Source organism: Pollachius pollachius (assembly GCF_949987615.1).
Source record: "Pollachius pollachius genome assembly, chromosome: 13".
Classification (NCBI taxonomy): domain Eukaryota; kingdom Metazoa; phylum Chordata; class Actinopteri; order Gadiformes; family Gadidae; genus Pollachius; species Pollachius pollachius.
The window spans coordinates 13,242,129-13,266,362 of NC_136946.1; positions in this window are offsets into that span (position 1 = coordinate 13,242,129).

The window sequence follows — 24,234 nt, forward strand, 5'->3', positions numbered from 1 at the left end:
CATTACAGAAAGGAAAAGCAGCTTGGGGAAAAAATAAATTAAAGGGGAAATAAAGATGGACACACATACATAGAGCTGGAACTCCCAATCAGATGGCAGGAAGAACAGGAGATGGCAAAGGAAAGTTATTCAGACCATCGCATCATTCAGTCGTTCTGTTTCTCGTCTTCCAATCAAAATCAAATTAAATCATTGCTTTGTGCCACAGTTGGTACAAAACACAGGGATGTATTCGCATGATAGTGGCATTGGGTCCTTCTGCAGAGTCCTTCTGCCAATGGTCTGAGCCAAGTCAGTGTCATTACGTGACACGCCTGACAGACTGCCTACATTCTGATGGGCAAACGTCATGAATGGCGGACACAGACTTGTGAACCACACAAAGGGCCAATGTTCAAGTGGGGCCTTCCTGGGGACTCTTTAAACGCAAAGTCATGGAGAAAGTGCACCGTGCGAACAATGGACAAGGTCAAAATAAATGAACGTGAAAATGGGAACACTTTGTAGCTTCCCCTTTTGAACTTGTTTCCGAGTTTATAGTTAGAACGACCTCATAGGCCCAGCTGTAAACTAACCTAATTGGTTTAGGGAGACAAAGACAAAAGCATTTTGACGGAGAGGGCTAGGTTGACGAAAAGGAAAAGGGGAGATGTTTAATAAATAAAAAACGGCAAGATGCTGATGCATAGGATATGACAGGGCCGATTCTTTGAGAAAAGCAGCGTCAGGGATACATGGGGAAACAAAATTAGCTTAGCTATTCACAGGATCTGACTCAGAACAAAATAGTGCAGTCATTGCAAGCACAAAAACACAGATTTAAATTGACTCCCAACTACTGAAGGAAAAGCCTGTATCACCCGATATTACGCCCCAGAAACAAAACATGGCCTTATTTGCATTGCTTTCATCAGTAGTGGTAGAGTACTAGCCAATGAACTTAGTGAATGACATGATACTTTGTTCAGGCACAATCTAAACGTGAAAAATTTTACATATTAGTGCAGAAGACTTTTGCTTTATCATGAAGATAAAACGTTTACGGCATAGCCTACATACTAACTACACAGAATGATTTTTTTGCACGTACACCAAATGTACTGTATGAATATCAATGCTTTACCAGCCCATTTCGTCTGCTTCATCTGCTATTACAGATTTAATCATCTGTGTGAGTGTGAATCCATACAGTGGATATAATGGAGATAATATCATCTAATAGGCTGGAAAATAATCGACACAACCGACTTTCACTGGGGATAAGCACAATTATCACCCATACAGAAATGCCTTATTGCTGTTGCTGCACAACATATCTAAATAAATTGATAACATAACTTCCAGTGCCTGCAGATGAGGTGTGGTCAGGGGTTGTGCTATTGACTTCAGTATCTGATTGTGTCTCCCTTTTAACATAGTTTACAAAGATGGCATTTTATCCTCCTCATGTGCGCCAGCAATGGACTGAAAGGGTTACCACTTACCTCATACAGGTTTCCTTGATTAAAACAAAAACAATGGTAATCCATGGTTTTGGAAGTGTACAAAAAACATCCATTTCACGGATACAAAAAATAAGGTAGCACCATTAACAAACCAAACTCCCCATGGTCCAGTGTACAAGTGACTAAATGGCTGCCCTGACCTATGAACTGGGATGTATATATTAACTTTGGTCTGAGCTTGGTCAAGGAAAAGGGATGACAGGTAGATTGAGTATTTCAACCAACAGTAGATTAAAGTAAGGTTAAAAGATCTGAACTGCACTGAAAAAAATGTTAATCACGCAACATGAGGCATTGTGTTCCCTGTAAGCAATTTAATCTAGTGGCACAAACATTGATTTCTGTGTGTGGTGTGTTTATTTGACTTAATGTGGTGGCTAAACATATTCTATTTTCATAATAGCCTATTCATGTGGATAATGTTTCTCAAAATTAATACTGGCTGAGGCAATCCAGTTCTACACAGTTTTGGCAATGGGTATCCCAGTGCCCAATGCCAAGCAACATCATGATATAGCATTCAGTCAATAGCCGAAAGATACACAATGTTTATTAGCAAAAAGAAGCAGTTACCGGTTGCTCACACCTGGCTTTGGAGGATGGAAATGTAGGCTATTATAGCTTTTGGCCAATTGGATGAAGCTAGAAAATATATAACAAACTCATTTAAAACAATGAGCACAAGGAAATATTTTGCCTGAAGCAGCCAAAATTAATAATATTGTGAAGCTAAACATTCATTGAGAATCCATTTAAATAGTTAAAATACAAGTAACATACTCTTTTAAAAAAAACACAGACTCACAAACACGCATACACACTCACACACACAAATGCACACACACACACACACACACACACACACACACACACACACAAGCACACACACACACACACACACACACACACACAGGGTGGACGCAGCATTTAGTGAGGTTTACAGAGCCATTGGAAAAGTCCATATTATGCAAAACACGACTACTACTCTCTCCCTAAGCCCCTTGTAGGCACTATAAATAACAGTAGCGTGTCCCTCTCTCATCTTCAAAGCCTTTGAGTCCAGTCGAGGAATTAGTTCTCTCGCCAGAGGAGTTCCGGATCGATAGCGAAAATATTGCTTTGTTCCTCTATAAAATCACAGCAGACCGGCTGCCAATGAGTTCGGTCGAGAGCTCTTTCACACCACGAGTGAGCTATGCAAATGTGGACAAGAAGCCCAACACAATCACTGCATTGAAGAAATATCAGAATAGTCGTATTCAATACATTTGTGCGTGAAGTACTCGTTTGTGTAACGACAATTTGAAAGCGACTGCATGTATGCAGTATCAGAAAGTAACCATAGGTCTGAATCCTTTATATTAACCCATGCAAGTAGCTGTGGATGGTTATAGAAGCACCCACACCCACAGACAGACACACAGACACACACACGCACACACACACACGCACACACTCGCTCAGGAGGTAGAGCAGAGTCCTCTGACAACTGGAAGGTTGTTGGTTCAATCCCTGACTCCTCCTAGCTAGAGTGTCAAGGTTTCCCTAAGCAAGACACCTAACCCTAACGGCTACCGACCTGGCTGTTGCCTTGAATGGCTGACACCTCAATGTGTCCATTAATGGATGATTATGAGGCAATAATTGTAAAACACTTTGAGTGGCTACTGGTCTGAAAAGCGCTCTATAAATGTAGTCCATTTACCACTTATTTACTTTTATCTCTAAGTGCTTGGGGGTGTGTCTTGTCATACACTAGATTGAGTTTTGCTCAATTAAATTTAAATAAAATAGAATGAAGGGGTCACTACTGATGGCTTAGTAGTAGTACTAAAGCAGCACAAAAGAGAATCTGCAACACATGCAGAGGTGATGACATTTCCTCACTTGATTATTCAATCACCGTTATACAAGATATAACAATAAACACACGGAAATCTTGTGGTTTCTGCTGATGCCCTGTATTCAACATAAATGGGAGGGGAGAGTGGTGGTGTTCAAACCGTCACCCCCCGAGACGTTGGCGCAAACGCTATCCCATTCTACATACTCCATATGGACCTTGAACCTTGGCTTGTATATAAGGCATATGCATTTACAGCTATTGTAACTTCCACAATCCCTCCTTATTGTCTTTCCACCAACATGTCCCCGCCGCTACAACGTAGCTCTTTGCAAGGCCTCGGCGCCCACGTTCCAACCCCTCCAGGCTCTAATAAAGTAATTGTCTTATCTCGTCAGGGTAGGTGCCAGCCTGCGCTAGTCACCGTCCATGTAAGTGTGTGAAATATTCTTGTTTACATGTGGGTGTATTATATTCTGCCGAGAGACCGCTTCGAATTCATGAAGGCCCGCAAGGTTATTTCTGAAGCTTTAATACCAAAAAAAAAAACGTGGTACTAATAAAACACAACCACGGTGAACCTTGGTGACATGTATATGCTGGCTCTACTTAGAGCGCCGAAAGTCCAACTTAAGCGGTGAGGGTTGAGCTGCACCCTGGTTAAGGCTGACAGGTACAAAATAGAAGAGAAAAGAACGGGAGAAACCAGTAACCCCGGGGGGTTGGGGGGGGATGGTAATGAGTGCAGAATAACGATTGGTTTGTCATTATACCTCCGATCCACATGCAGGTTAATAGACAGCAGCATGGGAGCAGGGGAGTGCACATTATACATCATTATACCAGACTGTCTGTCATCCCACCCTGCATTCCCTCCAGATCTCTTCATCCCCTGCATTATGCCCCCTGCATCTCTCTCTCTCTCTCTCTCTCTCTCTCTCTCTCTCTCTCTCTCTCTCTCTCTCTCTCTCTCTCTCTCTCTCTCTCTCTCTCTCTCTCTCTCTCTCTCTCTCTCTCTCTCTCTCTCTCTCTCTCTCTCTCTCTCTCTCTCTCTCTCTCTCTCTCTCTCTCTCTCTCTCTCTCTCTCTCCCTGCCAATGTGACACATCATCAAATTTGTACATTACATGAACATAGAGGGGGCTCTTTGATGAGGCTTCATTGCATATTGATTGCAAATTGATACCACTGGCAAGGGACAGTGTGTGTGTGTGTGTGTGTGTGTGTGTGCCTGTGGTTTATACTATGCGGTGACTAGCCCATTTTGACAGCTGTGTTTGCCAGATACTAAAGTGGGCCGGCTATAACCAGAATCTCCATCCAGTGTAATTGATTTGCAAGAGCACAAGATGTGTTCTGGCATGTTAGCTTATAATGAGTACATGCAGCTGAAAGCCAGTTAGTGCAATACAAGCTACAGGCGGGATGTTGCGGCATCGGTGCTCTTTAGGAATGACAGTTGGCGCTTAGCGGTGATTTGTTTATTTGTTTCTCAAATTGAAAAAGAATATATGTCATACAATATATATATATATATATATATATATATATATATATATATATATATATATATATATATATATTTACCGCAAGCCTAATCAAGAATATTTTTAAATGGCATACACATTGGAAAGATTGTGATCATTTCTATTTCCTGGGCTTGATTGAAAACATTTTATGAAAGCAAATCGGAAAACAGAATAACAATGTATATGTATGTATTTGTTTTAAAGCCAATATGAATTATGCAAATACATCATACATTGTGTTTACATTTGAATAGATTGTGGCCAGGTGTGTTGTACTACATTAATAGTATTCTTTGTCACTGTAGAGTGTTAACTTGAAGGATAAAAAAAGTTTGACTTGAACACAATAAGACCTTCTTAGTCACTGTTGTCGAACTCATTGCTGCAGGCTAAAGAGGACACACCATGTGCAAGATGTATTATTTAAAGCAATGATTAAAATAATATTTAAATCTTTCCGTCAAACAAGTAACCTTGTGTCCCTCACCTCCATCATTATTGTGTTCCCTGCTCATCACTACGCTCCGGCACAGAGCATTAGGTCTGGAGCACTTGTCATGCTCGGTTTGCAAATAGCCCCGCATGTGATCTTCAAAACTAGCTTCCCCTTAAATGACTCTGGGAGCTGAGTCTCCAGAGCACAGTAGCTAATGTCTAGCATCCCACAGAGTGGGTGGTGTGGCAAAGGATTCAAAAGTGAAGAGATTAAACTATTAGGAGGCTGAACCCAATTAGTAACATACAAATCTGCTAATTGGGTGGGCTGTTAATCAAACTCTAAAGTGTGCGGCGTGCAGAAAATGCGATTCTGTCAACAATTAGCACTTAGCGGGGAGACACAGTGGCGCGGCGCTTTGTACCTAGCCGCCTTTTGATTGGTCGGTTTTGTACCACTTGCTTTGTGCTGCTTATCAACCGTTTAGAGGCTTGTGTTTAAACCAGACTTTGAGCCCACCCTGGGTAAACAAAAGGTCTCAAATTATACATAAATGAATGATGCTGTCAATTTTCAGCGCTGGTCTAGAATGTCGCTTCTGATTGGCTCAAACCACACGTCAATCCGTCAGATCATTCCCCAGTGCTCATTGACGCTGCATGCATTTACGTAATGGAGGTCTAAATGATCCATGCGGGGCCAGGGATTCTGCTGACACGAACGCAGCCCCCCCCCATACAGCACACAAGACCACAGCAGCGGGGGGGGGGGGGGGGGGGGGGTACTGTAGGGCAACGCATCTGGCTTTAGAACCATGTGACCAACTGGGTGCACATGTGAAGCAGAGCAGGAATTTCTGACATGTGGTGCTTGACACACACAAACCTAATGGCATCATACAAAGGTCTCACGTGAAGCCCCCGCTGTTAACGGCAGGGAGGGGGAGTACGGAGGTTCTGGTGCTCTCGGACTTTGTGTGCTCAGTGCAAGGTGGACAGGTCGGTGATAAATCCATCTTCATCCGGAGACATGAAACCAACCATAGAAAAAAAAAGTGCAAAATATTTAAAAGAATTACAATTTCTAACGATGATGATTTATTGATTTATTCTGTGTAGGAACATACGCTTAGTTAACGGATAGGTAAGACTTGAGCACTTAACTTGGATTAAGTGCTCATTCAATAGGAAAGGCCAAGCAACATGAAGAAATGAATACAATTCAATGTCAAGTTATGAAACCAACTGGTAACAGGATTTCGTGAAAATTCTTGATGCTAAGACCAGCCCGGATACCCTGTTAATACCTTTTTAGCATAATTTGTTATGTCTACAGTATGGTTGCATTTGCATATCAACAAGGAAAAATTCAGTGTGGCTCGGTGCTATTCTGCCAGTGTGATGAGGGGGTTATGTTTGCGTCACCGTATTAAGTCGTCTCATTTTCATGAGGCCGCAAAGAGTGACAGCTCTGAAAAAGCAGTTTGACGCTAAAACCATCACTAATGCTAATTCCTTCGGTGCTCATGAAAAAAGAGAAACATTAATCTTTAATAATGACACAAAGGCCTACCGTCACTGGGGGGGGAGGGTTTGGGAGGGATGGGGTGGTCGGGAGGGCTTCAATATTGTTCACTCTAAACACTCTTTGACCCCTTTCTGCCTCTCTCTCTCTCTCTCTCTCTCTCTCTCTCTCTCTCTCTCTCTCTCTCTCTCTCCATTTTACATGCAAACCCAGACACATTTTCCTTCTTCATACTGCTGCTTCTGGGTCCAAATGACTGACAGGCAATCAAACAGGACATAATGAACTGGGAGGAAATGCTTTCCCCGCACAACATAGTGTGGGTTATGTTATATACAGAACCATGTTATACATCTAATAAAAATAGAACATCAGAAAATAAATGAGTAGTTAATGTCTTCAGAAAGACTATCAAATATCAAACCACAACGATTTCCTATGTGCGTGTGGGTGTGTGTGTGTGTGTGTGCTTGTGTGTGTGTGAGTGTGTGTGTGTACTTGTGCACGATTGGCTGAAATATAACGCAGTACAATTTACCGGTCAATGGCGCTTTTCCATTTTAACGTAACGTTTAAGGCATCAGAAGTGTGAGTGTGTGTCTTTGCATGTGTGTGTATGTGTGTGTGTGTGTGCTTGGAGGACAGTGAATTATTGAGGGAGAAAGAGAGAAATAAAAGCTTCAAACTGCAGTGCAGTGAAATGAATCAGAGGGAGGATTAGTGTGGGGCTATAAGCCGGTTGTACGAGTCAGGGCCTTTCTCAGTTCCGGATCAGATGAGGAAGAAACACTACGGGCATCCCAAACCCTTCCTCTCTCCATTCCTTTTCCCCTCCCACTTCTCGGTGTATCACAACGACGGTTCTAGGCGACGGCTGAAAACGAAAAAAATGATGATGGAAAATAATCATCTGCTGTGAATTCCTTTTTTATTTACATATAATTAATCCCGTGTGATGGATTGCGACGGCGTGGTAATAGATTCACATCCGGATAAGTGTGGCTTCCCTGGCATGTGGAATGAGAAATGCACAGCGTGTACACACGGTAAATGTTTCAGTGGATGAGTTCCCACATGAACGACTTTCAAATCACAGGGGGCAATCCCCTGAAAAGAGTCAGATGCTGGGGAAAGGGTGGGCTCACACACACACACACACACACACACACACACACACACAGACATACGCACAACTAATGGAACATGTGTCAATTCTGTGCATGTTTATTTATGTTTTAAAGTGCAATGTCAGCCAGGCATCCATGATGAAAGCGTTCTCGTTTCCATTGACCTTACGCTGATAACACGCAGTGGGGGTATATATTCTACACGGCATGGCGTCTGTACAGTACACTCAAATACATGAAAACAAAAACAAAACAGAACCGCACAAGCGTGTACACTGTGCAGTACGCTGATGTTTAAATGGGCTAACCTGTGTACATTACGGCACTTTGTCGAAACTCAGTGATGCCTCTGATTAAATATAACATGAGCAATTTGACTATGGCCTGTGTGTTTTACTGACATGCCAAAAAATGAAAATATTGCGCTGCCAAATCCCCTGCAAATGTTCACATGTGAAAACAATCACATGGGGTGATAACAATCACAATCAAAACACCAGAAGATTGACTTGAAGTGATTTGTCAGCTGTTGTTTTTACTCGTTTCACCACTGTTTGACATCCTAAAATAGTGGGAAAAAATTACGAAATCTTGGCTGACTCCAGTTTTTTGATGTGCATCAATCACACAGGACTACAGAAAAGTAATCCAAGCCGCTGCCAGTGGCTGTTCTGGGCTCCTTTCCCCCCAATTAACATTACACTTATATAAGCCAAGGCTTGGGCTGAGGTAAGACACGTATTTCATTTTGAATCAGCGCTTTGGAAGCCTATAGCGGCATAAGATGATGATACTTTTCGTCGTTGAGGAAAAGTTGATGGTAGTTATAAAGAATTTAAAGGCATCTAAAAAGGTTGAGGGGGGGGGGATTTGGAGGATGTGGAGTTTCATAGAATGTAATATCATATTTGTTGAGAGGCTGGGTGTGTGGAGAATATGGCGCTACAACAGCATTATTCTTGTCTAATTTTTTACAGCGGCTCTTCCCCAGCTTTGTCACATTCGATCACATGTATTTTTTCTGGTTTTCGCTTTACAACACTGAAAGGGTGTCATCGGTTTATATCCCTGTAATGATTCCCATTTATAACATCTATGTCACCATAATAATCACTCCATTCCACATAAGAACGGACCGAGATGATGAAATATATAAATCCGAACAATGTACGTGTAGCCTGCATGACACATGCATTGAGAAAAAGCCTGGGCGCACGGCTTAAAGGTGTATATACCGACGGAATTTGGCCATCAGCCACTGCGAGATATTGCAGCTATAATTCATCACCTCCCCGCGATGGACTGAGGCAAGGATTTAGCACCAGGGATGAATAGTAAAACAGAAAACTTGTGCTGTGTACCAATTGCTAGGATGCTCCCTAGATAGGCAGCAAACCTAGAAAACGTGATGGAGGATGGTTCCTCGATTTGGCAGACTGGAAGGATGAAATGGAAGAAGGAAGGAAATGTTTGACGTTTCTTTGGTTGGTGTACGATTCCCCGAAATATATTTCAAATTGCTGCTTGTTTAAATCCGATGCATGATTTGAAGTTTCTTAATGCAGTATTTGTATTGAATGAAGTATTTTGCTTGATAGTTTTGAGGGTGGAAATTTTAATTTAAAGTCAATATTTGGTAGTTGAAGCCTGCAGCTTTGTAAACTGAAAACATATATGATTTATTTTATGACACAGCTGTATCCAATCTTTTGAAAAGACACCTGGAATTCACGCTGTAGATTGTGTCAAGTTGTCAGAAAGTATCTAATTTAATGAAAGAATCAGTATGCCGAGAAAGAATGAAAACAAAAACAGCCCAAAATTAATTTAGTGTAAAAGTTGGAAGACAATAACAGACAATGAAAGTATGTGGCTGGCCCATTCTCAATTGATTACCTCAAAAAGTAAACAGATGGGGGGGAAACAGAGTGCAAAAATATAGAAATTCAATGAAAGTTATCATCAGAAAAGACAAAGAAATACCATATTGAAAAGTTTAAAAATTAAATCAAACTTGAGCTCCCATTCTCTCATACATTAACATCTGGCTGTTCTCTCTCTTCCAGGACTAGGACAGAGCCTTTCATTTCCAGGACAAGAACACAGATACACACATCCACAACCACCACCCACACACACACACACACACACACACACACACACACACACACACACAGCATACTATTGCCCATACAAATGAAAACATCCCTGAGGATAGAGAAGATGCACATAAACAGATACACACTTACACAAACTGTGTGTCATTCTTTCTACTTTGAGTCCTTTAAGGCCAAGACTATCCACAAAGATTTGAAGGCGGGAACCTAATATAGACCTGGAATTCAATATTTTTTCTGTTAAAAACAGCTGATGGGCAATCTCATTAAACATTATTTTATTTCACTTTTTACTGTGGTTAAGAAATCACACATTTTAAATTCGACATTTAAAATGTCAAACCTGGTTAAAAAATGAGCTTTGTAGAGCCAAAGCATCATTTTCTGACCTAACCAAACCATGCATTTACTCATTCCACTCGTGCTCAGCGAAGAGTAAGTCTGAAGACATGTGAGACATGTTTGACAGACAGCATTGTCTGAAGGTATGTTTTCAATTTTTTTTTCACATTTCTATACATACTCGACTCATTCTATAGTTAAGTGTTGTATAATGAAAAATTCCAGACTTCAAATTTGAATTGTCAAGCAGGGAAGGCTGCCTTTTTTCCTCTCAACCTATCATGTTTTTAGTCATTGAAAGACATTTGTTCAACACCATGCCTCTGGACCATGCAGTTCAGTTAAGGTCCTTCATAATACATGATGCCTGAATCCACAAAGCCTGACTCACAGGGCATGCTGAAAACTGTAGCACTGGTGGGGGGGTGGGTGGGGGCAGGGGGGTCGGAATCTAGTCCTAGACTGTTAGAGAAGGGGAAGGGGGGAGGTCTCTGTGAGGCCGCATGTGAAGCATTGACCCAAGAAAGAAAGAGATAAATTAAATAGCAGCGACTGCGAAGGTTTGAAAGAGGTCTGACGAATTGATACAACGAGAGATTCTGCACCCCAGCGGTTTCCTCTGTGTGTCCGTGCGGGAGGAAGAGGAAGAGTCCCTGCACTGATGCATACTTTGATGAATCTGATGCGGGTCGGTTCATTCAGATATTACCATGGGATGCATGTATTCATGTGTTTATCTGTGTGGGGTGTGCGGGGTGTGTGTGTGTGTGCGCGTGTGTGTACTGAACCTCATGTCTCAGGGCTGAGGGGGGGAATGAGGGGAGGTAAAGAGAGGGATGGGGGGAAATGGAGGTGAGCGATGACGGATGACAACGACAACAACAGGAAGAGCACCTAAGATGGATGAGACCAATCACAGCAAGCACACCCGCGGGGAGGCGTGGCATGGGAAATATTACTGTGGAAAAAAAGGGAGGAAGATTGAGGGCGTTAAGGCAAGAGGACACGTTATGGATTGTCCGGTGGGCGTTACGAAAACACACCTTCCGTCGCGCCCTTGCTCAGAAATGTGTCTTTTTTTCTTCTGTCTGTCACTTTAAGAGGGGGAGGGGGGGGGGGAGAACGAGGAGGAGGAAGAGGAGAGTGTGAGATTGCAGACTTACACGGAGTGGAATGTCCAGTAGGTACGGAGCAGGCTTCCGGCTAAGCTACGCTACACTGATGAATCTGCTAACGGCTGATTGCACTGCGGCACGGTAAAGCCCCCTCACTCTGGCCCCCGCTCTCTTTCACTCGCTCTCTTTCCCTCCGCTCTCTCAATTGCTTCTCTCTCTCTCTCTCTCTCCTGGTCTTTCTCCCTCTCCCAGTCCCTCTCCACTTTTACTTGCTCACCACCCCTCTCTATCCCTCTTTCCTCACCCCTCTCACTCCATCTCATACGCGCACACAAACACACACACACACACACACATACACACACACACACACACACACTCACAGCCTGTTACGCACACGCCCGATCATATTACCCAGTCACCCAATCACAAATAACCACAAAGCGAATAAAATAAAAAACGAAACAAGACTAGAAGAAGGAAAATAGAAGAGGGGAAGGACTGGGAAAGATAACGCGTGATGGAGAGAGAGAGAGAGAGAGAGAGAGAGAGAGAGAGAGAGAGAGAGAGAGAGAGAGAGAGAGAGAGAGAGAGAGAGAGAGAGAGAGAGAGAAGGAGAGGGAGAGAGCGGGAGGGAGGGAGAGGGAGAGAGAGAGAGCGAGAGAGAGAGAGAGGGAGAAGGAGAGGAAGAGAGCGGGAGGGAGGGAGAGGGGCAGAGATATAGAGAGGGAGAGAGAGAGAGCGAGGGAGAGAGAGAGAAAGAGAGACCGAAAGATAGGCATCGATTTGATGGGTTGCTCCTGGGAGAGGGGTGGCCGTGCTCTGCAGCTTAACACCCTGGGAAGTAACGGAAGAGGCGGGAGGAGGAGGGGGGGGTTTAAGACAATAGCAAGAATACAAGCGTCACCCTAACAAGACTTTCCCTAATGAAAACAAAGCAGTAGATTGGACATGGTGTGTGTGAGTGTGTATGTGTCTGTGCATGAATACATTTGCGTGTGTGTGTCTGCTTCTGATTGTCTGAGGGGAAAGGATGGGGACACGTTTAGAGAGAAGCTTTCAGACTAACAGACAAATCTTCATCAGCCATGTGGTCCATAAATCACATCTCAGGGCGGGACAATTCAGCTCCCATTCAAGTGTCATTCATTTTCCACATTGCCTCACTCTGTGTGTGTGTGCGCGTGCGTGCGTGCGTGCGTGCGTGCGTGCGTGTGTGTGTGTGCGTGTGTGTGTACATGTGTGTCTGTCTCTCTCTTCCTCTTTTTTTTTGTCTTCTGCGTAGGGCGGGGCAATTAATTGAATTTTGATCTTGATTTCGATTTTAGTGTCAAACGATCAAAAAATGTATATAATCGATTTCTCTATCTTTTTTTATGTATATATTTTTTTATAGCAAGTGCCGAACAGCTGGATACATATCTGTACATTAGTTTAGATTTTATCATTTTCTTTTCGACCATTTTGTGTATTTTTTTAAGGCGAAATTTCAAAGTTCTCAGTTACAATGTGTTTTTGGGACAGACATGCTGAATAAATACATCATGTTTTCAAACTCAAAAATTATCGTTTGAATAATCGTGATTTCAATATTGACCAAAATAATCGTGATATGATTTCTTCCATAATCGAGCAGCCCTACTTCTGCGTAATGTGCACGTGGGGATGAAGCGACAGGCTGATGACTGCCTGTAATTGCGTCCTCCACTCCACCGGCTGAGGGGTTAATAACAGCAGCAGCGTCTAACTCCTGCAATCAACTTTCACTGTCTCTGACATGCCTCGGACACTGCACTGACCCCCCGTGACAGACTCACGTTCACATACAAACACACACGGACACACACATGCATACGGACAAACACATGCATTCACTCAGACACACACACACACACACACACACACACACACGTGCATTCATACACACACAGACACATGTGCATTCATTCACACACAACATGGACAAACATGCATTCAGACACATGGTTGCACAGCACGCGCACACACACACACACACACACACACACACACACACATGCATCAATTCACATGGTCAAACACACACATACACCCAAATAAGTGCATGCATGCATTCATACATACACACATGAATGAACACACACACACACACACCCCCCCCACACACACACACACACACATAAAAAAGGGACATTAAAATAATCCTAAATCCCTGTGAATGATTGTGGATATGACAGCCAGTCAGTAAGACATTCTGAGTAGCGCATCTGCCAGGCACACAAACCTTTTAATAAGAGAAATAAACAGCTTTCAAGCACAGAGGAGCACGCACACATACAGGCATGCAGCGACAGATGCACTGTAACACAGCAATCTATTATGTAAGGCACACTCTCAGCTTACACACACACACACACACACACACACACACACACACACACACACACACACACACTCACACACACACGCACACACACACACGCACACACACACACACACACACACGCTCACACACACACACATACATCCATGCTCACACGCACACATACACACAGACAGGCACACATGCCGCATACACACACCCACACACACACACACACACACACAGACACATATTTTGCAAGTAGGGCGTTGCAGGTGAGCAAACCCTTTGCAGATCTCGTAAGAGACTCCATGATTGAATCAGGGCCCAACAACTGCCTTGCTGCATCAGGATGACAGACACTTATGGTCTTGAAGGGTGCAAAGGGGAGGATCTTGATCCTTTCAGTTTGGCAGGGTTCAATCGTATTCAAGTGGAAACGTCCTACTGATCAGGTCCCAGTTGGATATGTTTAATACATCGCTTATAGCATAAAGTACCTTCAAATCAAATGAAAAAAAAGAGGAAAAGCCCAGCTTTCTTTCGGCATGATCTGTGAAACAGATTTAGTGGAGTTGAGAGTCCCGCAAGCTAAAGTCTAATCATCTCTTAAGCTGTATAGGATTTAGCCTCCATTTATACCCGGGATTAAGACACCAACAGGCGCCGTAATTTAGTTACAATCACACAGAGGCCCACAGAATCTATTCAGCGCTCAAGATGATTCAGCAGAAAAACCACACACACAATGCTATCTGCTTATCTGTTTTCAGACGGCGACATTCATTTGCATCCCCCCTAAAGAGAAGAGACTGTGTAACCAAATGAAAATGAGACATGGAATGATCTGCTTTTACTTAAAGGAAAATAAGGCCAGGAATCAACCACACATTCTGTGAAAAGAGGACAATGATTGATTCAGCATTTTTCTTTTTTTCAATCACATACAGTACCCCAACCTTTGTGGGGGTTTTACGATCAAGTAGAAAAAAAAAACAACAGAAGAAGAAAAAAACGTACATTTAGCAAACAAACGGCCGACCGACAAGACAACCCATGAGAATGAGACGCTTCCACGTTGACACTTTGATGTCCCAATCGCACTCGCCTGGGAGGGGAGGGATACGTTTATTCTACTGCGAGGGGGGGGGGGGGGGGTCATCATCATTGGGAGACCCCCCCTTCAAAATTTGCTCCCCAGCGAAGGCCAGAGATTGGCAACATCAAATTACTTCCTGAGTCCAGAGCCCTGTTTTTGGAGATGCAATTCCATGATGAACATGAGCCTCGGTTCTCCAGGGGTCTCCTGCATGCTACATTTACGATCAAAGGGGCTAGATTGGGTATGGGGTTAGAGAGCAGCTGATTGAGGGCAGAGCATGAACTGTGATATCTGAACCGCGGGGGGGGGGGGTTAATCACTGTAGGCCACAGGCAATACATACCATAGAGGCAACACCGAATTTATACCGATAGATTTGCGTTCAAGTTTTGTAGAGAACTGCATCAGGATTATTATTTTTATTATTACACGTATAACACGTTGTATAATTAGTAGTAGTAGTATTACTAGGACGCATGTTGTGATAATTAGATGAGGATTGTAATTGTCAATGGTCCCAATCGAAGCGGATAACAAACTCGCTGGCATATAATAGGACATACAGCGCCCTGGATGAATTGAATCGATGGGGAATAATTCACGTGTAAATAAACTCAGTCTCTACACCCACACTTCCAATCTCCCCTGACCCTTTTACACTTTGACATTTGTATTCCGAGCGCATAAATGCCTGGCAGAAAACAACAGCTACGTCTGGCCGATGTAGGCAGCTGAGGCCACAGTTTCATCAGACAACATCAAATGGCAGCGTGGCTTAAACACAGCAACCATGATGTTGATGATGATGATGATGATGATGATGATGATGACATTGATGATGGTGATGATGATGATGTCTGGCAAATCTCTGATGGCATTGTGTTTGCTTCCGTGCATGAAATCCCCAGTGGAACGTTAGGGATTTTCACCTTTGAGCCTGGACCAGATGGAGCACCGACTATAGGAGAATGGGAGCGGTTTGGTAGCAGGCAGTGAGAGTAAATCTCAGGACTGTATTGTGGGATAAGGCCTTGGACTAAGCACACACTGTAATGTGACGTGATTACATGTGGCGCCAGTGTATGTGATTGTGAAGCGCCTGTGTGCCTCTGAATGTGCCCTACGCATGTGTGTCTGTGTGTGTGTGCGTGTGTGTCTGTGCACGGTGTACTTGTGTCAGTGTGTATGTGCATGTATGTGTGCACGTGTACTTTTGTGCTCCTCTCTGTTTGGTTGCCACCGCTTCGAGGGGAAAAGAGGGCTGTGTGTGTGTGTGTGTGTGTGTGTGTGTGTGTGTGTGTGTGTGTGTGTGTGTGTGTGTGTGTGTGTGTGTGTGTGTGTGTGCGTGTTTGTGTGTGTGACTAGGCACATAGTGCAGGGCTCAGGAGGAAATGCTAATTCAACAGAGAAAAACCGGATCCAGGGAACAGCAGTGATGCACTTTCAGTTTCTGCAAAACACAAGGTTCTGCTGGAGAAGCATTTTGTGCTCTACACGTATGAAACAGGCTCTTGTTCCTAAAACAATGTTTTACCACAGAGATAAAGATCACACAAGCACAGTGTAGCTAATGTACTTCAAGAATAGATAAAGGCAGGGTAAATAGTTTCCTCCTCCCTGGTAGAGCATGGTTTGCATGTTGAATTGGAACAAACAGGCTGAAGGGCTTCCAATGGGCCAAAATACAATGATATACTAATATCGAATAAATATATATATATCGGGTGGAGCAGTGACACGGCTCGTAAAGGAAATATAATTGTATCCGAGAAATAAATAAATACATATTTATATATATATGCATATATATGCGTGCAAATAGCCTGGGTTAGAAGCAATACGGGTGACAAAAAGTAAAAATCGACTCCCGGCCATATATCTGCAGACGATTCAATTTGGTGGGTTTACAGGCTCCATTTACAGAACACTTACCAAGACTGTGTGTCCGCGGATCACACTCAGGGGTCTGGTAACCACGCCAACACCAAATATGATGGAGTGAGTCGGGGCTCCTCCGGCCATCTCTACGGACACCGCTGCCGCAGAAGAAAGCCAGAGGAACGAAAAAACGCCATTTTGGGTATTGCGCATATGTGTGTCTGTGTGTGCATGATGTGTATCAAATTGCTGATGATGTGTGTGTTCTTGTTACTACAACTGCCATGGCTGCTTTACATGCCAACACACACGTACACACACACACACACAAACACACACACACACACACACACACACAAACACACACACACAAGAGGTTCTTGACGGAATATCACGGTTGGCTGTAATGTAACTGAGAGTACTGCTTCATACGCATGTTGGGAAAAATTGCGACCTGCAACATTAAGTGATTCGACGAAAATCCTGGAAATTGGGATTTGTGTTTTCCCAACGGTGTCAAGGACACCAATGATCCAACTCATCAGCGATTATCTTCCCCCCCGAAGAGAGAGATGATGTTTCAGACTGCATTTGTTTCCCCGGCACACACACATATAAAGCGGGCACTCTCTCATATTAGAAAGCAGCAGAGCGTGACAGTTCACCTTTAAGTGCATCGCCTGCATCCAAGTCAAACACGGGTCAGCATTGCGGCTGCATATGTGTTTAATTAATGAACCCCTAATCAACCCGCAGTGTGGTAAAGGAGACGAAGACGTCGAGGACGGGGTAGGGGCGAGCACCTGGAGCCAAGTGTTCTCTGGCAAGCACGCTTTAATTACACAAACGTCCCCTGGTGACGGCTGACTTCCATCTGCATGGGTCCAAATGGGATCCAGGTAGCAGAAAAAGGTAAGTCATACACGTTAATACACGCACCCACACACAAACACACACACACACAGCCAATGTCACACTGTGTGGATAGAGATATGGAGACTTTGGTCCAGGGCGCCAAAGCATCAGTTTTCTCTCGTAGCTATGTGCATCAAGCTAGCAGTGCACATCCATGTGTCTGCTTTATAACGTCTGCCAAACTATTTGCATTCAGCACTGCTGAAAGCGATTGAAGAACAGCGGTTTATTTTGTTTATATAAACGTCCGCCTCAACAGAACAACATATCAGATTTGAATTACAAAATGTCAATGTTTACGCAATATCACAACAGTACACTGTCAGTCAGCAGCTCATTCATTCATAGGGTTTGGACGTGTTCAGAGATGCAGTCTACAAGTCTGCCAATCCTGTGCTGCTTTTTTTGTGTTTTCCTATCATGCATCCGCATGGATCTCTCAGGTGTCCTACCTGTCCACTGTTTAGTACGAACGAAAAACACACGCCGTGTCACAGCCACAAGTCGGACACAGGCATTCACAAGGAAACATAATTTTATACACATTCCCACACACATTGTCAGATTACATTTTATGTTTACCCTCAACCCTTATTCAACCATGCAAACCCTCACACGGTCTAGGCACCGTTTTATTTACGGCAACAGCTGGGGGAGCAATACTTGGCATTATCCAAGAGAATTTCATAAGCGTTTGAACTCTCCCCACTGGATCTCTCTCTGCCTCTCTCTCTCTCTCTCTCTCTCTCTCTCTCTCTCTCTCTCCTCTCTCTCTCTCTCTCTCTCTCTCTCTCTCTCTCTCTCTCTCTCTCATCTCTCTCTCTCTCTCTCTCTCTCTCTCTCTCTCTTCGATAATTTCCTATGTCTCTCCATCCCTCCATTTATCTTCCCCTTCTAATGTCCCAAAGAGCTGTTTAGACAGGGCATAAAAAAGGATTAGGGCTCCCACTGCCGGATGGGGGATTCGGGGCATTAGAGTGCACGTCAAGCAGAAATAACTCCTCATCAATGTCCAGAACCTCCATTTTGCTGCATACCGACTATATTCTAGATGCCCTCGGTGGACTGTGGCCGCGATTCCCAACACTGCCACCCCAGCGCCCACAGAGCATTTCACCAGGAGCTGACGGGTGTCTGAACGGGTCATTTCCCTCGTGACTTGCCTGGTGTGGCCGCTCGGATGAATCCGACATCTCAAACACTGCGCGCAAAAACCCTAAAATGGACCAAGAGAGGGACACTGTGTGTGTGTATGTGTGTGTGTGTGTGTGTGTGTGTGTGTGTGTGTGTGTGTGTGTGTGTGTGTGTGTGTGTGTGTGTGTGTGTGAATTTAGACTCAGTGTGTGGACTCAGTGTGTGGACGGGGGGGGGGGGGGGGGGGGGGGGGGGGGGGGGTATGTCTTGAGTGGGGCACATCTGGCATCATTTCTAATGTGAGAGGACATTGGACTCATCCTCAAAGCGACAGAAATGCACGCATGCAGCGACACAGACTCATCACTCCCCACCACCCTGTAAATACTAATAAAACAACCCTGTCAATACTAATAATAGACCCTGTCAATACTAATAATACAACCCTGTTAATACAAATAAACAGTCCTGTTGATATGAATAATACAACCCTGTCAATACTAATAATGCAACCCCATTAATAGTAATAATATAACCCTGTCAATACTAATATCAAAGCCTGCTAATACTAATAATACTAACATGTTAATACTAATAATACCAAAATGTTAATACTAATAATGCAACCCTATTTATACTAATAATACAAACCTGTAAATACTAATAATAAACCCTCTTAATACAAATAATATAACCCTGTTAATACAAATAATGCAACCCTGTTAATACAAATAATGCAACCCTGGTAGAAGTAATAATAAACCATGTTAATACTAATACAACAATGTTAATACTAACAATACAACCCTGTTAATACTAATATATCGACAATGTTAATACTAATAAGCAGCCCTGTTAATACTTATATTACAAGCCTCTTAATACTAATACAACCCTGGTAATATTAATAATACGAGCCTGTAAATACCAATAATAAACCATGTTAATACTAATATCCCTGTTGCATTCAGGTGGCCTTGAAGTCTAATTCATCATGTCAAGCGGGTTTGTAGATGCAGATATTCCTGGTTGTACTTCCTCAACTCGCTTGTTTCAGATCATCCTTGCCACCGGCACACACACACACACAGACACACACACACACACACACACTAAGGCAGAGTGTTGTCTCGTGCCCCCCAACCTAAACGGCACTCGCTGCAAATATTGACACAGTCACCCGGCGGCCGTGCCAGCCCAACGTTACCCCCGGCGACAGAGGCATCTGTTGGGCCCGGCTAGAGCCCGGTGACGTGCAACACTGCTGCACGGCGGCCCATTTTGTGCTAGTACATGATGTGTGGGTGTTTGTGATTGATTGTGGTGTGTTAAGAGTGTGTGTGGCTGTTTTTGTGTGGGTTGGAGAGGGGGGAGTTGGGAGAGGGGGGGTTAATGGTGGGAGAGGGGATGAGACGAGAAGAGGAACTGGAGACTAGTCTTTATCCACATTTCTGGCCTTTTTTCCTTTCCTCAACATTATGTCTTAATGGCTCCTGTTTTTCTATGGGAAGGGCCTACTAACTCTGAACTCTGAAAATGTCACGCTTTCCCCGTTGTTCATTCTCTCTGTCTCCATCTACGTATAGGTGCATAATTATTTGGACATATCGTACTCATTCAGGGAGAAAAAGTAGTCTTAAGTGGTTTGTTTCTTTTCACGTTCGTGCTCTTCTCGTTTGAGCGACTTCTTTAGCTAGCAGGATACCGCATTCAGAACACAGCTAGTAGTGCGTTCTGATCCTTGTTTCAACGAAAAAAGCGGCGCACACTGCATCACATCCACGTCTTGACAGTCGATGTCAAACTTCTTGGATCCTTGCGGCTCAGATCTGTTTATACAACCACTGACACGCAAAGCAACAGGGATTTTAAACAGTGCTATCTCGAATCCAGCAGCAGGATTTCTGAATGAATGGGTTTCTGGGTCTTAAGATGGTCGTAATGGGGACGGGGATGGCAATGGTGTTGGTAATGGGGATGAGGAAGATGATGGTCTTAAGGTTGATGATGATGGGGATGAGGATGGTCTTAAGGTTGGTGATTCCGATGGTGGTTTGATAATGAGGATGATGATGATGGTGGTGGTGATGATGGTGATAATATGATGATGGCGTTCTTAAGCTTCGCTTTGGGGCTTAAGTCTCTGCAGGGTTTAGCCTTCACCTTAAACTATTTACTATTTAGTACCTATCTAACTCAAGCATGCCTGCCTTGGGGTGCAAGTACCCGTGCCTGTCAGCCTGGAGGCCAACACCACTGCGGCACCCCAGCCCCTCTGCAAGACGCTTCATCCCATGATGAAACTACCAACACCAGTCTTGAAATCATGCTCCAGGGAAGAAGACCTAACTGACCCAAACAATTCCTGAAACACACACACACACACACACACACACACACACACACACACACACACACACACACACACACACACACACACACACACACACACACAGATACTCGCCTCATTTCTGTGATGGAAGAAATACAAGCTGGGCAGAATTGTAGTGGCTCATGCAAATCCTAAGTAGCCTACTGAGATTTGAAATGATATTGGATGGATGGACGGAACCATGCGTGGAGAGGAGGAGCTGAGGGAGGGCAGAGGAGGGGGTGTGAGGGGCAGGCCGGAGAGGAACCCAGGGCTGGACAGGATACGGATGGTAACAGGGGGGTTGGGGGGGGGGGGGGTGAGGGGTTACAAAGGTAACAGCACATGAGCAGCGATCCGGGGAGGTCCAAGCTGTTTTCTGGACCTTGGTCCATATGCTCGGTGTATCGCATACACACACACACAAACACACACACACACAGACACACACACACACACACACACACACACACACACACAGACACGAACACATTGATTTCACTTACAATTCAAAACAAACAACCCACAAACCAAATAGCTAGTGGCCACATTCTAATTTGCACCCAGCTTTGCCTTTGCCTCATATGCCAAATGTGTCTGTTTAAATTAATAAGTCAGAGTGTGAGTTGTGTTTGCTAGTGAGAGGCGAGAGAGAGAGAGAGAGAGAGAGAGGGAGAGAGAGAGAGAGAGATTGCGTTGCCATTGCCAGTGCTGTTGCATAAGTGCAAGGCTCCTTTTTTCTAGCGTTGAGAGATATTAGCCAGGGTGACGTGCATTAGCGGGCGTCGTAAAACAGGACAGACGCAGCCTAGTTTCCTTATCAACCGGTGCAGTCGTGTGGCAGCCTGGCGTCTCCTACATCCCCCGGACATATCCTCACTGCCTATATCTCTGTTATGGTGCATTATGTCAACGCTCAAGTCTCTCTGTGTAAGCATCCCTCCTCCTCCTCCTCCTACTCTCCTAACTCCATCTGCCTCATGCAAGTGTTAATCCAAAAGCTCTCCCTCCACGTTTTGTTCCCACACGCGGAAAACCCTATGAGACTCCGGCGCTCCCTTGCTCCTACACCTGGTCCCCCGTAATGCTGCATTATGTCAATGCCAAAGGCGGCTTTTTCACTTGTACTCTGTATCGGCTCCCTAGCTCTTGTGTGCAGCTGATAATCCAACCATCACTTTTTAAACTGGTCCGCTCAAATCTGCCCCGCTGTTTTCGTGATGCCACACAGGTCTTTTTAGAGCTTGAGATTAAGCCGACATTGTTTGGGTTTCTCCTGATAAAAAAAAGGGCCCATGAGCTGCAGGACAGCGGCCCTGGTAAATAAAGTATCATTATTCATCGCATGCTTCAAGGGGGGACACTGAGTAATGAAAGTGAGTTGAAAATGTAAAAACAACAAAGATCTAAAGGGAATTTGGTTTGGTGTTCTTGTCTTGAGTCAACGGTGTGTGTGTGTGTGTGTGTGTGTGTGTGTGTGTGTGTGTGTGTGTGTGTGTGTGTGTGTGTGTGTGTGTGTGTGTGTGTGTGTGGGGAAGGGGCAGGGGAAGGACTATAACACATTGTGTGTCCATAAATAGGGTATAAGTTCACATACGTTAAATCATCCAAACTATAATGGCTGGTGTTGAGTGTCGGGTTTGCTTGACTCCATGGAACGAGTCCAATGCACGCTTCCCCCTCCACTGGACATGTTGTTAAACCAAGCCATGGAAATTAGCCGATTTGTTTAGCGGTTTTTTTTCCTCGAAGGTGTGCCAGCTGAGGTGAGCACACCTGACGTACGCCCAACAGATTTTAGGATGGAGGTGTGGAAAGGATGGGGGGGGGCCGACGCTCGGAGTCTCTCTCTCTCTCTCTCTCTCTCTCTCTCGTTGCTGCGTCCCGCTTGTCATTCCCGATTAGCATCACTAGAGCCACCTGCTTGTTGCTTTGGAGACAAGGCGAGGCATCCGGAAACTGATCAGGAGATGCAAGATAAACACCTGAGAACGTCCGTCGTCCGTTTCGCTCCTGCACTTATAATCCATGGAGGTGGATGTAAACGCTGAACTGTGCCTTTTCATTTCCTTTTGTCGTTCGCCGGTAGCCTACGCGTGATCGAGTCTTTTTAATAGGATTTCGTGAAGTCTTTCTTGTCTTCGGTACTCCCAAACTAGTTAGTATTCCACAGGAGAATTCACATTCCCTCCGCAAACCCTGAGAGCCTCCGAAGCAGAGAGACCTGGTTCCAAAATGCTGTTAGTGAAACAGATAGGTTGTCATGCAGGATCGCATCTTGCTATTAGACGATATAACCATTTCACTACAGCTCCCGGAGGCAGTGCGCTTTGCCATCGCTAAATTATATTTTCACATAGATACGAATTAGGCACGACCAACTTCCCCCCCCCCCCCCCCCCCCCCCCAACTCCACCCCTCCTCTAAACGTAAGTGCGCGCAGTTTCTAAACATTAATGCTGTGTGTGCGTGCGTGTGCGTACAATTTGAGTGCGGGTGTTGGTGTGCGCGGGGGGTACTATTTAAGGCATTCATTGCAGAGAGAAGAGAGAAGAGAAGAGAAGAGAAGAGAAGAGAAGAGAGAGAGAGAGATGGTACATCGGTTGGTTCAGAATGAGGGGTCTTCGGTGAAGAGAAAGGAGGAAGGAGTATATATTATGGGGTTCGGGAGAGTGCGTTTCATTCATTCGGCCACTGCGCAAAGTTACAGGTCTCGTCTTTGGACCCATTCTAACAACCCTCTTCGACTGCCATCGCCCCGAGAGACATTCCCCATCCACCACGGGCCTACACAGACAGACAGACACACACACACACACACACACACACACACACACACACACACACACACACACACACACACACACACACACACACACACACACACACACACACACACACACACACACTCGTCTCTCTTAACTTCAGATAGGCCTACCAGTGTTAAGGTCGGATG